A 15,724-nucleotide genomic window follows, 5' to 3' on the forward strand; every position below is an offset into this window, starting at 1 on the left:
GGAAAGGCTAATAGGTATAGGGAATGCTGGATGCCTAAAGAAATTGAGGGTTTGGTCAAGAAAAAGAAGGAAGTATATCTCTGGTATAGACAGGAGAGATGGAGTGAATCCTTAGAGTATAAAGGTAGTATACTTAAGAAGGAAATCAGGAAGGCAAATAGGGTTAAGGAGAATCCAAAGGGTTTTTATGAATACATTTAAGGTCAAAAGGGTAACTAAGGAAAGAATAGGGCCCCTCAAAGATCAGCAAGGTAGTCTACGTGTGGAGCCACAGGAGATGGGGAGATAATAAATTAGTATTTTGCATCAGTGTTTGCTGTGGAGAAGGACAGGCAAGATATAAAAGGTAGGGAAATATTTGGTGACATCTTGAAAAATGTCCATATGACAGAGGTGGTGGTGCTGGATGCCTTGAAACACATAAAAATGGATAAATCCCCAGGACCTGATCAGGTATACCCTAGAACTCTGTGAGAAGCTAGGGAAGTGATTGCTGAACTCCTTGAAATATTTGTATCATTGATAGTCACAGGTGAGGTGCCAGAAGACTGGAGGTTGGCTAACATGGTGGCACTATTTAAGAAAGGTATTAAGGAAAAGTCAGGGAACTGTAGCCCACTGAGCCTGAAATTAGTGGTGGGCAGATTGTTGGAGGGAGTCTTGAGGGACAGCATTGGAAAGGCAAGGACTGATTAAGGACAGCAAGCATGGCTTTGTGTGTGGGAAATCATGTCTCATGAATTTGATTGAGTTTTTGAAGAAGTAACAAAGAGGATTGATGAGAGCAGAGTAGTGAACGTGATCTATATGGACTTCCAGAAGGCGTTCGATGTTCTTCATGGGTGACTTCTTAGCAAGGTTAGATCTCATGGAATACAGGGAGAACTAGCCATTTATACACTTAATGGTAAGGTCTTGGGGAGTGTTGCTTAACAAAGAGACCTTGGAGTGGGGGGTTCATAGTTCCTTGAAAGTAGAGTTGCAGGTAGATTGGATAGTAAAGGCAGCTTTTGGTATGCTTTCCTTTATTGGTCAGAGCATTGAGTACAGGAGTTGAGAGGTAATGTTACGGGTTATACAGGCCATATTTGGAATATTGCGTGCATTATTCTGGTCTCCTTCCTGTCAGAGGATGCTGTGAAACTTAAAAGGGTTCAGAAAAGTCTTACAAGGATGTTGCCAGGGTTGGAGGATTTGAGCTGTAAGGAGAGGCTGGGGCTATTTTCCCTGGAGCGTTGGATGCTGAGAGGTGACCTTTATAGAGGTTTATAAAATCATGAGGAGCATGGATAGGGTAAATAGACAAGGTATTTTCCCTTGGTTGGGGGAGTCCAGAGCTAGAGGGCATAGGTTTAGGGTTAGGGAAAATACATAAAAGTAACCTAAGGGGCAACTTTTTCACAGAGGGTAGTATGTGTATGGAATGAGCTGCCAGAGGAAGTGGTGGAGGCTAGTACAATTACAGCATTTAAAAGACATCTGAATGGGTATATGAATAGGAAGGATTTAGTGGGATATGGGCCAAATGCTGGCAAATGGGAATTGATTAGGTTGGGATATCTGGTTGGCATGGACGAGTTGGAACAAAGGGTCTGTTTCCATGCTGTACATCTCTATGCCTTTATGTTCTTTCAATTGAAATTGTTATATTTGGGGCTGGCATCTTTTAGGTGAGATGCTGAACTGAAGTTCATCTACCTGAGAAGGTAAACATAAGGTTCTGTTCCAATAATGAAGAAAAGAAGATCTTTTACTATAAATTCTGTGTCTCAAGATCCTGCCCCACTCGGATCCTGATGAAGGAGCAGTGCTCCAAAAGCTTGTACTTCCAAACAATCATATCTGATTATAACTTGGTATTGTGTGATTTTTAACTTTGTACACCCCGGTCCAATACCGGAACCTCCACATTGAAGAAAAAGAAGGAATTCATCTAGTGTCTTGACCAAAATTTTACCTTTACCAATGCTAGTAAAAAACAATGATTTCACTGGTTATTTTCTCTAGTTTCTGCAAGAGTGTGTACATTTTGACTGCAGCATTTAATTGTAAAAGAGTCTGCTGTTTAAATGTAATTAATTGGCTTTTGTATTTTGGAATGTGTTGTAAAGGAAATATATAAATTTTTGAGGGTCTTGACCCTAAACACTAAAAACCTGTGAAAGCCACTTTACATTGTTGGCAATGGTGACGTGTGTTGCCAGTACTGGGAGGATGAAGTTTTCATGCTGTTGAATGCTGGAACATGAACACTAATTGGCTTTGACCACACACACTCCAACTATTTAAATGTGGGCACTTTTGTTATGCCTTCAATGAGCAGAAACCAGTGTCATGGTGAAGTAAAAACAGGAAAATGGAACACTGAAATTGCAGGCAATTATTTTAACAATAATTTCTTCGTCACCAAGTTGACCTCTTTTTAGGTTGTCTTTGTGTCTTGGTTGTTGATTCCCTTAATCTGTAATGGTCAGGATTTTGGTTTACCAATTGAGCTGCATTTTGCTATGATTAGCTAGCTATTAGTGCTCTACAGATGGGTATTTACCTGAGACATGAAAGTAGATGCTGTACAGATATTGATCAAAAATGTTAGCTACATTAACTGTGGTAGTAAAAGAATGCCCTAAAACCTGGTTGATGTGAGCAATTATGCTGTACTTCCTTTAGATTAGATTCCCTACTGTATGGAAACAGGCCATTTGGCCCAACAAGTCCATACCGACCTCCGAACAGTAACCCACCCAGACCCATTCCCCCTACCCTATATTTATGCCTGACTAATGCACCTAACACTATGGGCAACTGTGCATGACCAATTCACCTGAGCTGCACATCTTTGGATTGTGGGAGGAAACCGGATCACCTGGAGAAAATCCAAGCAGACACTGGGAGAATGTGCAAACTCCACACAGACAGTCACCGAAGGATGAATTGAACCTGGGTCCCTGGCGCTGTGAGGCATCACTGCTAACCACTGAGCCAACGTGCTTCCCCTGTTTAAAGAAAATAGGTTTCTTTAAAACCATCAAAATAAAATCTAACAGTGCTTTGACCATAAGCCATAATGCAGGCACTTCCTTACACAGTTTGGAAAAATGACAACCCAGTCACCCTTTTTATTCACAGATGTCTATCAATAGCAATAAACTGTAGCAAGATCAACAGAGCATTCACAGTTAGTCAACCAGCTGCTGATGTCACTCAGTAGAGGTGAAAGATAAATTGAAGCTTATTTTTCCTCTGTATCTCTCTGAAGAAATTAATTACTTCAAAGCTTCTGTTTGGAAGAACTATAGATTGACAATTTCAAGATAAAGCAGGCAAATAAAAACACTAAAAGAACTGCAGATGCTGGAAATCGAGTGAAACAGAAATCATTGAAAAATTTCTGCAGGTCTGGCAGCATCTATGGAAAGAAAGTAGAGTTAATGTTTCAGATCTAGTGACCTGAAACATTAACTCTGATATCTCTCCACAGATGCTGTCAGACTGCTGTGATTTTACAGCAATTCCTGATTTTTGTAAAGAAACAGACTTCTGATTTGACTCATAAAGCATAAGCAGAAAGCCCAGAATGTTTCATAAAGATTTTTAATTATTCAGACAGTATAAACTAGTATCCTTTAACAGTAAATGAAGTTCCTAAATATGTGCTAAAAACACCAAGAAATTATTTCCCAGTTTTTCATAAATAGGTGATCAAGGGTTTACTGTATGTATGTTACTGATCTTGCAGTTTGTAAGGATTCAGGTTAACGAGAAACCATAAACAGTGTTATAAAAGGAGGTGCTCGTTGTCAATGAGCAGTAAAGTTTGTTTGTTCTTTTATAAGATGTTTTGATTTGATTTACAATTGTGACATCTACTTAGGTACAGTGAAAAGTTTGGTTATGCATGCAGTACAGGCAGATCATACCATACAAAGTGCATTAGAGTAATAGAACAGCGTGAAGAATGCAATGTTATGGTTGCAGAGAAATATACAATTGTTTGTCTTGATTGCTTCTGGTAACTCCATGTGCAATAGAATGCATAGTTCCCAGACTGTTATTGCACTTGCTGAAAGAGTCACTTCACCTAAACTGCAGAGGTGCCATGTTTTCATCAAAAGATGAAATACAGCAATGGGGAAATACTTTAAGTTGTTTGTGGGATGGGAGGGAAAAGCCAAAAAGATTAAATAAAGAAAAGTGAGAAGTACCAGCAATAGGATAGATTAGTAGAACAGTCATAACTACCTAAAAAAAAAGTTCTGCACATACCATAAGAAAGTAAGTTCGTGAACTAGAAGCATAAATTCAGTTAAAAAGCTGTTACGACCACAGTTTTAAATTTTGTTTTTGGACTGTGGGCTATAAAATGAAGAAACTCGGATACTGTTTTGAAGAGTTGTATATAATATTTTTCCATGGAACAGTGTGGGAACAAAAGCAGATGTGCTTGAATTAAGGGAAAATTGCTTGCAGCAATGCTTTGGCTCCTGATCAGGTGACCATGGTTTATGTGGAGCAATGGAACAGAGAGCCACCTAGTCTGCAAAGAGAAAATACGAAGCAATATTTCTGTCTCCCTTTCTTATGTGGAGGTTCTGGAAAGTCTCCAGTAAAAGTGTAGAGTCTTTCTGATTCACGTTTTTCTCTGCAACTCCCTGCTGGAGAGAGAATAAAATGCCTTCAAAGACAGTGAAATGATGAATTTTCAACCTGTGAATGAATGGGAGCTTTGGTGTGCAAACCACCTTGTGGCAACAACAAAGAACTAAGAAAAATCAAAAGGAAGAGAAAGAAAGGAAATCACTGTGATCCAGACTGCTGTTATCAAACTGTTTCCCTGTTTATTTTATTTGCTCTTAATATTTATTGTTTTTGTCCTTGAAGAAGTAATAAAATCTAGAATGTAGAATTATAAGTTAGCAATTCAGAATTCCTAATTGCCCTTGGTTAAAGATAATTTGTTTACAATATTCTCAAGTACAGAAACTTAGTGAGTTTTATTTTTTCCTGGGGAATTTGGATAGTTTGATTAAATCCTTTCACGTTTGTGATGAGTTCAGGAATGGCAGGGCTTGGTTTTCCGGGAGCTGCTCAGGTGACAAAAACAAATTTCTGGGAAAGCTTAGCAGATCTGGCAGCGTCTATGGAGAGAAATCCAAGTTGATTTACAGCTTTGTAACAAGGCCATTATGGAGTACTGGCTGCAAGACTGTCATGACTTGGCACTGACTACTATGAACAAACAAGATGCAGCATTGACAGACTTATTTGGTGCTGTACAAAACCAATATGGTAAAGTTCAACTTGTATATTTCAGAAGCCACAATCAGTGAATGAGAAACAGTTGTACAGTTAAAAGGCTTACACAATTGAAGAACAAGTGGAAATCAAAGGGACCTTGAAAGTGACAGTGAGAGACACAATTAAGCAAAGAAGTGCAAAAAGTCCCATTTAAAAGAAGAGCATGCAAAGAAATTCAAACTTATATTGGACAATGTGTCCATTAAAGACACATGCAGATGAGTATATAATGGAAAATAAAGAGTGCTGGCCTGTCATTTTAACGTTGTTGTGTCAGTAGCATTTTTGACTGAACACTTGAATAAGTATAAGCTGATTAGAGTTGGCAAGAACTTGTGGTGGATAGTGCTTAGCTAACTAACCTAGGTGAATTGCTTGGCAAGCTGTCTAACTGGGCACCTTTCTATAGTATCTGCATAGACTTGCAGAAGACATCAAATTTTGAAGCAAGTTTACTTATTTAAGAATGAAAGTGATACTGAAGATAGCCTTGTAACAAGGGTCACTTTACTGCTAGTCTGATCTCAAATTGGCAGGTTGTGACCAATATGTTCCCCAGGGTTCTGGACTGAATGAAGGAATAGAACGCTGTATTTTCAAATTTACAGATAACAACACGAAGTTGCTTGTTGGAGCAGGAAACTCCAAAGAGAGAGAGATAAAGTAACTGTGTAAGATTTGCAGCTGGATTCAGGAATAGGAAAATTAGGTAATCTATGGTAGATCCAGACAAACAAACATTTTCTCAGTTGTGATTGTTAAGGAATTATGGATAACATGGGAATTTGTGCTCAGCAGTTGGAGCAGTGAATTCACTTCAGGGCAGTATTGTTCAAGAAGCCTGTATTGGTCTTGAAAAGGGGGTGTAGTATGGATTTACCAGGTTACTACTAGGGTTAAGTTTTGAGACATGAATTATATCTATCTATAACTGCAAGATGGCAACTACAAAATGGGATCTCCATGTATGAAAATACAAAATCAATGTGGGAATATGGGATTGAAATTAAATTAAGGCTTTCATAATACTAAAAATAATCCAGATTACAGAGAAGGAAGTGCTGGATGTCTTGAAACGATTAAAGGTGAATAAATCCCCAGGACCTGATCAGGTGTACCCGAGAACTCTGTGGGAAGCTAGAGAAGTGATTGCTGGGCCGCTTGCTGAGATATTTGTATCATCGATAGTCACAGTTGAGGTGCTGGAAGACTGGAGATTGGCAAACATGGTGCCACTGTTTAAGCAGGACGGTAAAGACAAGCCAGGGCACGATAGACCAGTGAGCCTGAACTCAATGGTGGGCAAGTTGTTGGAGGGAATCCTGAGGGACAGGATGTCCATGTATTTGGAAAGGCAAGGACTGATTAGGGATAATCAACATGGCTTAGTGCGTGGGAAATCATGTCTCACAAACTTGATTGAGTTTTTTGACGAAGTAACAAAGAAGATTGATGAGGGCAGAGCAGTAGATATGATCTATATGGACTTCAGTAAGGCGTTTGACAAGTTTCCCCATAGGAGGCTAATTAGCAAGGTTAGATCTCATGGAATAAAGGGAGAACTAACCATTTGGATACAGAACTGGCTCAAAGGTAGAAGACAGAGGGTGGTGGAGGGTTGTTTTTCAGACTGGAGGCCTGTGACCAGTGGAGTGCCACAACGATCGGTCCCGGGTCCTCTACTTTTTGTCATTTACATAAATGATTTGGATGCGAGCATAAGAGGTGCAGTTAGTAAGTTTGCAGATGACACCAAAATTGGAGGTGTAGTGGACAGCGAAGAGGGTCACCTCAGATTACAACAGGATCTGGACCAGATGGGCCAATGGGCTGAGAAGTGGCAGGTGGAGTTTAATTCAGATAAATGCAAGGTGCTGCATTTTGGGAAAGCAAATCTTAGCAGGACTTACACACTTAATGGTAAGGTCCCAGGGAGTGTTGCTGAACAAAGAGACCTTGGAGTGCAGGTTCGTAGCTCCTTGAAAGTGGAATCGCAGGTAGATAGGATAGTGAAGAAGGCATTTGGTATGCTTTCCTTTATTGGTCAGAGTATTGAGTACAGGAGTTGGGATGTCATGTTGCGGCTGTACAGGACATTGGTTAGTCCACTGTTGGAATATTGCGTGCAATTCTGGTCTCCTTCCTGTTGCCAGGGTTGGAGGATTTGAGCTACATGGAGAGGCTGAACAGGCTGGTGCTGTTTTCCCTGGAGCGTCGGAGGCTGAGGGCTGACCTTATAGAGGTTTACAAAATTACGAGGGGCATGGATAGGATAAATAGGCAAAGTCTTTTCCCTGGGGTTGTGGAGTCCAGAACTAGAGGGCATAGGTTTAGGGTGAGAGGGGAAAGATATAAAAGAGACCTAAGAGGCAACTTTTTCACGTGGAGAGTGGTAAGTGTATGAAATGAGCTGCCAGAGGATGTGGTGGAGGCTGGTACAGTTGCAACATTTAAGAGGCATTTGGATGGGTATATGAATAGGAAGGATTTGGAGGGATATGGGCCGGGTGCTGGCAGGTGGGACTAAAATGGATTGGGGTATCTGGTCGGCATGGACAGGTTGGACCGAAGGGTCTGTTTCCATGCTGTACATCTCTATGACTCTATAATTGTTTGGATAGCAGAACCAGTGACAAATCTGTACAGTTGTAAAAATAAGTTGACCAAAATGTAAGAACTTTAATTTGTGACCACTGTGTGCATATATTTGCTAATGGTAAAGAGCTACCTTCTTTCTGGACATTCACTGTTTTTAATTTTATGCTATCTAGAAAGTGTCCTGATGTATGATTTTTTTTGGTCCAAAATGGATAACCTCATACTTACATTAAACTCCAGCTGCCATGGATTGTACATTGGAATGTTTGCTGTGTTTCTACTGTTTGTTGTTAAATGCTGTCATGTCTGCCTGGCAACCAGTGTCAAATTTGGGAACCATGAATGAAGATAAAAGCTTAATTCTAGATTTTTTTTGATCTTCCAGTCAAAGATGCAGTGCCACAAGTAATCAGTATAAAGAGCTGTGTTCCCTGTCATATGTTTGCCACTTTGTTGCTGCTGCTGGGCTGACTCATCAAGAAAGGTCAGTCAATAGAAAATTAAACTTCCGAACGTAAGGTAGATATTGATGAGGGAAACTTTGTCTGTCCATCTTAATTCACTGATGCATAATGAACAGAATTTTTTTCCTTCCTCCAATCACATTCTTAACCAGTCCTTTTAAAGAGTTAAAGTTTTACCTCTGTTACCATTCCCACACTTGTTGAAATGTTTGTTCGTTTTGTCCCACATTGTCTTTTCATTATTATCATATCCTGGTATTTCTAGCAATGGTATTCTGGAATTGTTTTCTCTGTGCTGCTTAATATATTGTTTTTATGTCTGCAAATTTTGTCAATCACTTCCTTTCAATGCTAATGAATCTCAAGTGTTTGAGTCTTTTGATGCTTGTGATTTTCCCTTGGGCTTAAGTGTTGCTGCTTCATTCTGGCATTGACAAAGTTAAACACAATGCTCAATTCATTTAGCAGTGCAATTTTAGCATTTATTTTACATGGTGCCGTATATTTTGGGATTGAGTCTGAAATCACTTAAGTTCTCTTCCACATCATGCCACAACTTCACCTTTCATGATAAAGTTGATACTTTTGCTTTTGTGATACTTGGCTGCATTAAACTTCAAGATTTACATAGACGTTCTGCATTCAAGTGGTTAAAAACCATGAATAGCAGAACTCCCTGGAAACTCCACTTAATTCTTTTCCTTTCCTGTTGTAAAGTCACTCTGTGAACTGGTTAATTTCATCCTCCCCTCCAGCCAGCACATGCAGATTTTACTTTGAATTCTCTTTCACTTTTCAGGCTCTGAACAGAATTACATATGCATTCTGGGATCAGTCCCAGAATTTTAACATGATGCATTTTGCAATTTTTGACAGTAAGGACGAAAGAAATTGGCTCCAAGCCATGAAAACATGGTATAAAATTCCCCTGGCGTCGCATCATTTCTCACCTGACTGAGCAAGCATGCTCCTAGCCCAGTTGTCTGCTGATTTGCTCTGTAATTGGCTGCTAGGAATACCTGCTGATATCTAGATTGAACTAGCTTGGTTTTAGTTTCCTCTGTGCCTTCTCTGGGATCACTAAGATTGCTCTGCATCAACAAGGTGTTCCTGTCATTTCTGCTACATTGTATTATTTTTGTATCTTTATGGCTTCTGTACTGCTCGAGGTCAATGTCTTGCTTAGCTTCATCTCTCCAGTCAATCACAGCACTGTTGAGAGTGAACTCCTATTTCCTCATATTTATGCTTGTGCTTTCATAGGCAGATCTGCAGGTAAACAGTCTAGATGGCAAAACTTCAGATATATCCGTGGAGTCATAGCCTGTTTCTGTGCAGCGGAGTCTATTTTGAGCATTATATCAGTGCCTATAATTTTGTTTTATTCTCAGATTCCACTTTATTGGTCACTCTTCACGTCCTTTAATCTTTTTTATGACAACCTACTCTCCAACTTCAAACAAAGAAGTTGGACACTGCTTCAACAGAGTAGAGCATCGCACATTCTAACCACAGTTTGTGCAAAGAATTGTTTTTAATTATTCGCTTTTATTTCTTGAGGCATCTATAATGTTGAGGTGGATGCAAAAATGTCTATCTGCTCGGTTTGAGTACAGTGCTTAGTGCTGCAATAAATAATACTTATTTGCAATAAATGACAGTAATTATTTGCTGCAATTAATAGTGTCAGATCTATCTGCTCAGTCAAATGATGGAGAACCTATCTATTGTTAGAGTGCATGTTGGAAGAGTGAATCTAGAGTTAGGGATTACTATTTAAAAGAAAATAAAAATGAGGGGTTGCTGATTTAAGACAGGTAAGGAAAGCTTTTTGACGGTTGAGAGTCTTTGAAACTCTTGTCCTCAAGTCAGTGGAGGCAGAATCTTGAATATTATTAAAGCAGAGAGAGGTAGATTATTAATAAGTAAGTGAATGAAATGTTATTGGGACAGACAGGAATGTGGAATTTAGATTACAATCAAATCCAATATGATCTTATTGAATGCCAGAGTAGGCAGAGTGGCCTACTCCTACTCCTGACCTATATTGGAATGAATGTTCCTACGTTGCATCAAGTGCCATTGTACCTGTTGGTGGTTTGCTCTGGCTGATGCAGTGAATGAATGCGTGCAATGTATATGAAAACCTCACAGTCATTTCTGTACAATCAATACAAATGGCATAATAGGAAATGAAGTAGATTTACCAAACCGCTATGTTGTACATAATGTGAAATTGAATAATTTTAGATTGGCAATTCTGCACAAATAATTAGCATGTTTATAAGGTGTGCGGAAGATAATGTATTGTGTAAATGAAGAAATGCAACATCTTTCAAGGGAAAATTAATGGAAACAATAGATGAAATGGTGCTCCTTCGATTCCTGTAAAGGTAATAAATGTTTTCACTGTTTCTGGATGTTAGTACAGTGGCTTAAATTATTTACCATTTTTACTTAATAATCTTTGGTTTTTGCAATTCAAGTTGTGAAATATTTTCTCACAAGCTCTTAGTTTGCCTGCAGACCTGAGAAAGTTGGTTTTATTTTAGTGTTTATTTTCTATTTGGAGCTTACTGTCATTATCTTGGAAATGTGCAGTGTTTTAAGTTCCCTCAGTACTTGTTAGCAGATCTGCCACCTGTGGATCTATGTACTCACTTGGTCAGCGTCATGACCCACCTTTTTCTCCCCCCATTGTCTTGTCTGGTCCGCCTTGGTAAACATCACACAGTCCATCCTATATGTTGGAGTGGCATCAAGTTTTTATTATCTGTGGGAAGTCCATGCCCTTCCATGGATAATGAGGACTGAGGGTATGAAAATAAAAAAAGTGGTTGAAGGTCTCTGACACTATCTCAACCTAATTTCTTTTGCTGAATTCTAACGCTATTATCCAATTGTTCACTTTTTGAACCAAAACATGTAAAGCAATCTTAACTGCAACTCAGTTCTAAATTGTGTTTAAAAACTAGTTCACCATGATATGTCTCTCCTTTTTTCCCTGTCCTGTTTAAAATAAATTAAACTGCATTCAGTTTAAAAAGAAAATTCAAACAAAAATATGTTTTATAAATAAGTATGAGAGTCTGAAGGTGGATCGGCTTTTGATCTTTAATTTCGAAATTTGATATTTCTCGTACAGCTACTGCATTTTCTCTTCAAATTATTCCATGGCAACAAATTTGCGATTGGCACTTAAAGTAAGTTTTCCAAATGTAGAATGTGTCCTAACTGCTGTCGAAGTTATGATTGTTTGCACCGAGGAAAGAAAACTCTGGGCTTATTCAAGTATTCAAAGATGATTAATTTAATCCATGCTAATATGTTGGAGATTACCACAAGCTGAAAAGAGGAATAGTGTATGTACAGTTTAGATTTAACTGCTGATAAGTTCGGAAAATGGTCCCTCCAAGGAGTGGGTAATGTGGAAAGATTGATCAGTGTTGAAGGCACTATAGAATTGAGAGATTTGTGACTGTTGGACAAGTATACATCCTTGCTGGAAAAGTGCAGCAGGTCAGGCAGCATCAAAGGAACAGGAGAATTGACGTTTCGGGCATAAGCCCTTCTTTAGGAATGAGGAGGGTGTGCCAAGCAGGCTAAGATAAAAGGTAGAGAGGAGGGACTTGGGGAGGGGCGCTGGGAATGCGATAGGTGGAAGGAGGTTAAGGTGAGGGTGATAGGCCGGAGTGGGGTTGGGAGCAGAGAGGTCGGGAAGAAGATTGCAGGTCAAGAAGGCGGTGCTGAGTCTGAGGGTTGGGACTGAGATAAGGTGGGGGGATGGGAAATGAGGAAGCTGGAGAAATCTGCATTCATCCCTTGTGGTTGGAGGGTTCCTAGGTGGAAGATGAGGTGCTCTTCCTCCAGGCGTCATGTTTCCATGGTCTGGCGATGGAGGAGGCCAAGGACCTGCATGTCCTTGGTGGAGTGGGAGGGGGAGTTAGTGTTCAGCCACAGGGCGGTTGGGTTGTTTGGTGCGGGTGTCCCAGAGGTGTTCTCTGAAACATTCCGCAAGTAGGCGGCCTGTCTCCCCAATGTAGAGGAGACCACATTGGGTGCAGCGGATGCAGTAAATGATGTGTGTGGAGGTGCAGGTGAATTTGTGACGGATATGGAAGGATCCCTTGGGCCCTTGGAGGGAAGTGAGGGGGGAGGTGTGGGCGCAAGTTTTGCATTTCTTGCGGTTGCAGGGGACGGTGCCAGGAGTGGAGGTTGGGTTGGTGGGGGGTGTGGACCTGACGAGGGAGCCGCGGAGGGAGTGGTCTTTCTGGAAAGCTGATAGGGGAGGGAAATATATCCTTGGTGGTGGGGTCTGAACAAACAGACCCTCCCCCAAGTCCCTCCTCCCTACCTTTTATCTTAGCCTGTTTGCAAACCCTCCTCATTCCTGAAGAAGGGCTTATGCCCAAAACGTCGATTCTCTTGCTCATTGGATGCTGCCTGACCTGCTGTGCTTTTCCAGCAACACATTTTTCAGCTCTGATCTCCAGCGTCTGCAGTCCTCCCTTTCTCCAAGTATACATCCTTTCCAAACTGGCATGCTTAAGATCAAGCCAGTTTGAATTTTGGAATTTTCTGGATCATAGAATAGGAACAAAGGAGGCTTTGGAGAGGGTGCAAAGAAGATTTACCAGGATGCTACCTGGACTGGAGGGCTTGCCTTATGAAGAAAGGTTGAATAAGCTTGGACGTTTCTCTCTGGAGAGGAGGAAGAAGAGAGGAGATCTGATCGAGGTGTACAGAATAATATGAGGAATATATAGAGTCAATAGCCAGACACTTTTCCCCAGGGCAGGATTGATTGGTATGAGGAGTCATTGTTTGAAGATATTGGGAGGAAGGTATGAAGGAGACGTCAGAGGAAGGTTCTTTATGCAGAGAGTTGTGAATGCATGGAATGCGTTGCCAGCTGTGTTGCGGAAGCGGAGTCATTGGGGACATGCACATGGATAGCAGTGAGTTAAGGGGTGCGTAGGTTAAGTTACTATATTTTACATTAGGATTAAATCTCGGCACAACATCGTGGGCCAAAGGGCCTGTTCTGTGCTGTACTTTTCTATGTTCTATGTTCTATTTATCTGAAACACTATGATAGTACATCATAAAATAATAACAAAAATGCAAATTTTATTTATGCAAATATCAGTTGTCTTTACTGAGCCCATGCCTTCTCGATTTATTGCAGGGCCCAAATAGTCTGGGATTAGCTTGGCTCTGCTTTCCAGACAGCTGATGTTTCTGAACAATAGATTTCCAAAGTATGAGAGGTTATGCTATTTCAAGAATAGCATGCTGAAATAAAATCAATTAGTTTCTATAAGTCTCCTTGTTGAAAAGCAATGCAATTGTCTTGGACAGAATCAACCATCAAGTAAAATAAAACACATATGTTTGAGAAGTTCTGTTTAGAGGAAAAGAAGTTTGCGTATTTGAAGCTTGATTGTTCTGTACAGTTTGAAGTTCACATGAGTGTAACAGCAATTCCCAGATTTCTTCGAAACTATCAGCTCATAGGCCTCCATTTGTGCAATAATATTCTTTCTATCCCACATGCCTTGGTGCTAACTTGTTGCAAATATTTCCTTTTTAGTACTAATCCAATTCCCTTCCAAATGTTGGTACTGAAGCTGTTTTGCTAAACCAGTTAAGTTCAGAGTTTTGTTTTTAAAATTGTCTCTGCTTCCCCACCTCTTGTCTTTTTGAGTCTTGTATCTTTTAAACTCTTGTTTACTGAACTTGCTGCCAGAAGTAACAAATTAGGTAGGTGGGGAGAAACTGTCGAAAAACCATCCTTGTTTTGAACATCTCCATTAAATTGCTCTTTAATCTTTTGTTCCAAGAATAATCCCAGTTTCTCCAGTTTCTTCAGATGGCTGAATTCTCTCATCCTTGGTATTAATCTGATTGAGTTTCGATGCATTCATTGAATTTCTTTTGAAAACGTGGTTCCTAGAATTGGACATAATACCTGAGCTGAGATTTTACCACTTAACCTTGCTCCCCTGCTTTTGAACTCTATTAATTAAAGCAAATATATTAAAACTTTTGTCTCATCTTGGTATACAACATCTGGAGAATGTAATTGGTTTTTACCATCTCCAGTCACACTCTTCAATCCATCAGCTCCAATCCTACCTTTTGATAAAGCCAACCTTTCCCAGTGTGGAGTTAATGCACATTCTTCTTGTCAAATGTTGGCAGACTGACTCATGGGTTGACGTGCTGATAACAGCATGCATGACTTTACCTGAAACGTACAATAAGTTGCATAGTAGAACTTTTATAGAATTCAGCATATTGAAGGCAGAATTGAATGACAAACAGAAATTTCTAGGATCATTTTGTGGGACATGAATATAACTTCAGAACCTTTTGTGCAATGTTCCCTGACTTAGTGCTATTGTATCCACTTAGTGTTCTGGGCCTTCCCTTTTTGGGATGAGCCTGTACTGTCAATATCTCATATGATGATTACCTAAGAAGTAAAAGTAGTACCTATCTGTGATTTCATATATAAACTTATAATCTTTAGCCTGCACAAACACTTGGTGAGATGAAGCCAGATATGATTCATTGAAACTACTTCATGGTGCTTGAATGTACAGAAAAACACTTATGAAAAGACTCTCTTATTCGAATCCGAATGATTTGTTCCTGTGCCTCCCTGTATAAATAGGTCATGTTGCTTGACTTAAACAAGATAATTCCTGACTGCCATTTGCAAGCTAACCTTTTCAGCCTTTGCTGGTGGTGTACTGCCTCATGGCTTTCTGTTTCAATCATTTGTTTTTATCCTCCTCTGTTCACTGCTCGAAAGAGATTGCAGACCTTACAATGTAGTCATAAAGTTTTTTTGATGGTTGAGACATGTTTTTTGCATTGCCCATTATTTACACTGTGTAAGGGGAAATAACATCAAAGCTAGCACGTTAACAATTTGATTACCTGTTGCACAGCCTGTTTAAACTTGTTCCAATGCAAATAAGAGTTGAGGAGGAATCATTGCATAACTGTAATGAATACAACTCCAACGAAATTGTGCATTTACATACTACTTGAATGGAAATTATCTTTCAATATTGTTATGACAAGGTGATGAACCCTTCTGCTAATTAAAACAAGCACCCAGAAAAGCTCATCTTTCCTCGTAATCTGTTAAAGTATGAGTGATAGAGAACTCCCAAATTCCACTACTTAAATAAAAGTAATATCAATTTATTCCTTAACTTTAAAAGTGAACATTGAACAGCAACTATTTACAATTCTAAGCCTCTTTCTCTAAAATGCTCGTTGTCTGCCTCCAACTCTGTAACAATATACTGTTCCAATGAAAACCCGTGTTAAAATAACATCAACATAAT

At 39.7% G+C, this 15,724-nt stretch overlaps 1 protein-coding gene across 8 annotated transcripts in view; it reads left to right on the forward strand.

Moving 5' to 3' along the window:
- chd9 (chromodomain helicase DNA binding protein 9) overlaps window positions 1–15,724 on the forward strand; it is a 257,884-nt gene that overhangs the window by 24,121 nt on the left and 218,039 nt on the right. For 4 of the 8 annotated variants that reach the window (XM_072547352.1, XM_072547351.1, XM_072547350.1 and 1 more), the window contains exon 2: window positions 8,282–8,380. The exons of the other annotated variants lie outside the window; for them this stretch is intronic. The gene's annotated coding sequence lies outside the window, so the exon portion shown is untranslated. The remainder of the gene's footprint in view (window positions 1–8,281; window positions 8,381–15,724) is intronic. 8 annotated transcript variants of the gene reach the window in all.

The sequence above is a fragment of the Chiloscyllium punctatum genome, chromosome 26 (assembly GCF_047496795.1).
Source record: "Chiloscyllium punctatum isolate Juve2018m chromosome 26, sChiPun1.3, whole genome shotgun sequence".
Lineage (NCBI taxonomy): Eukaryota > Metazoa > Chordata > Chondrichthyes > Orectolobiformes > Hemiscylliidae > Chiloscyllium > Chiloscyllium punctatum.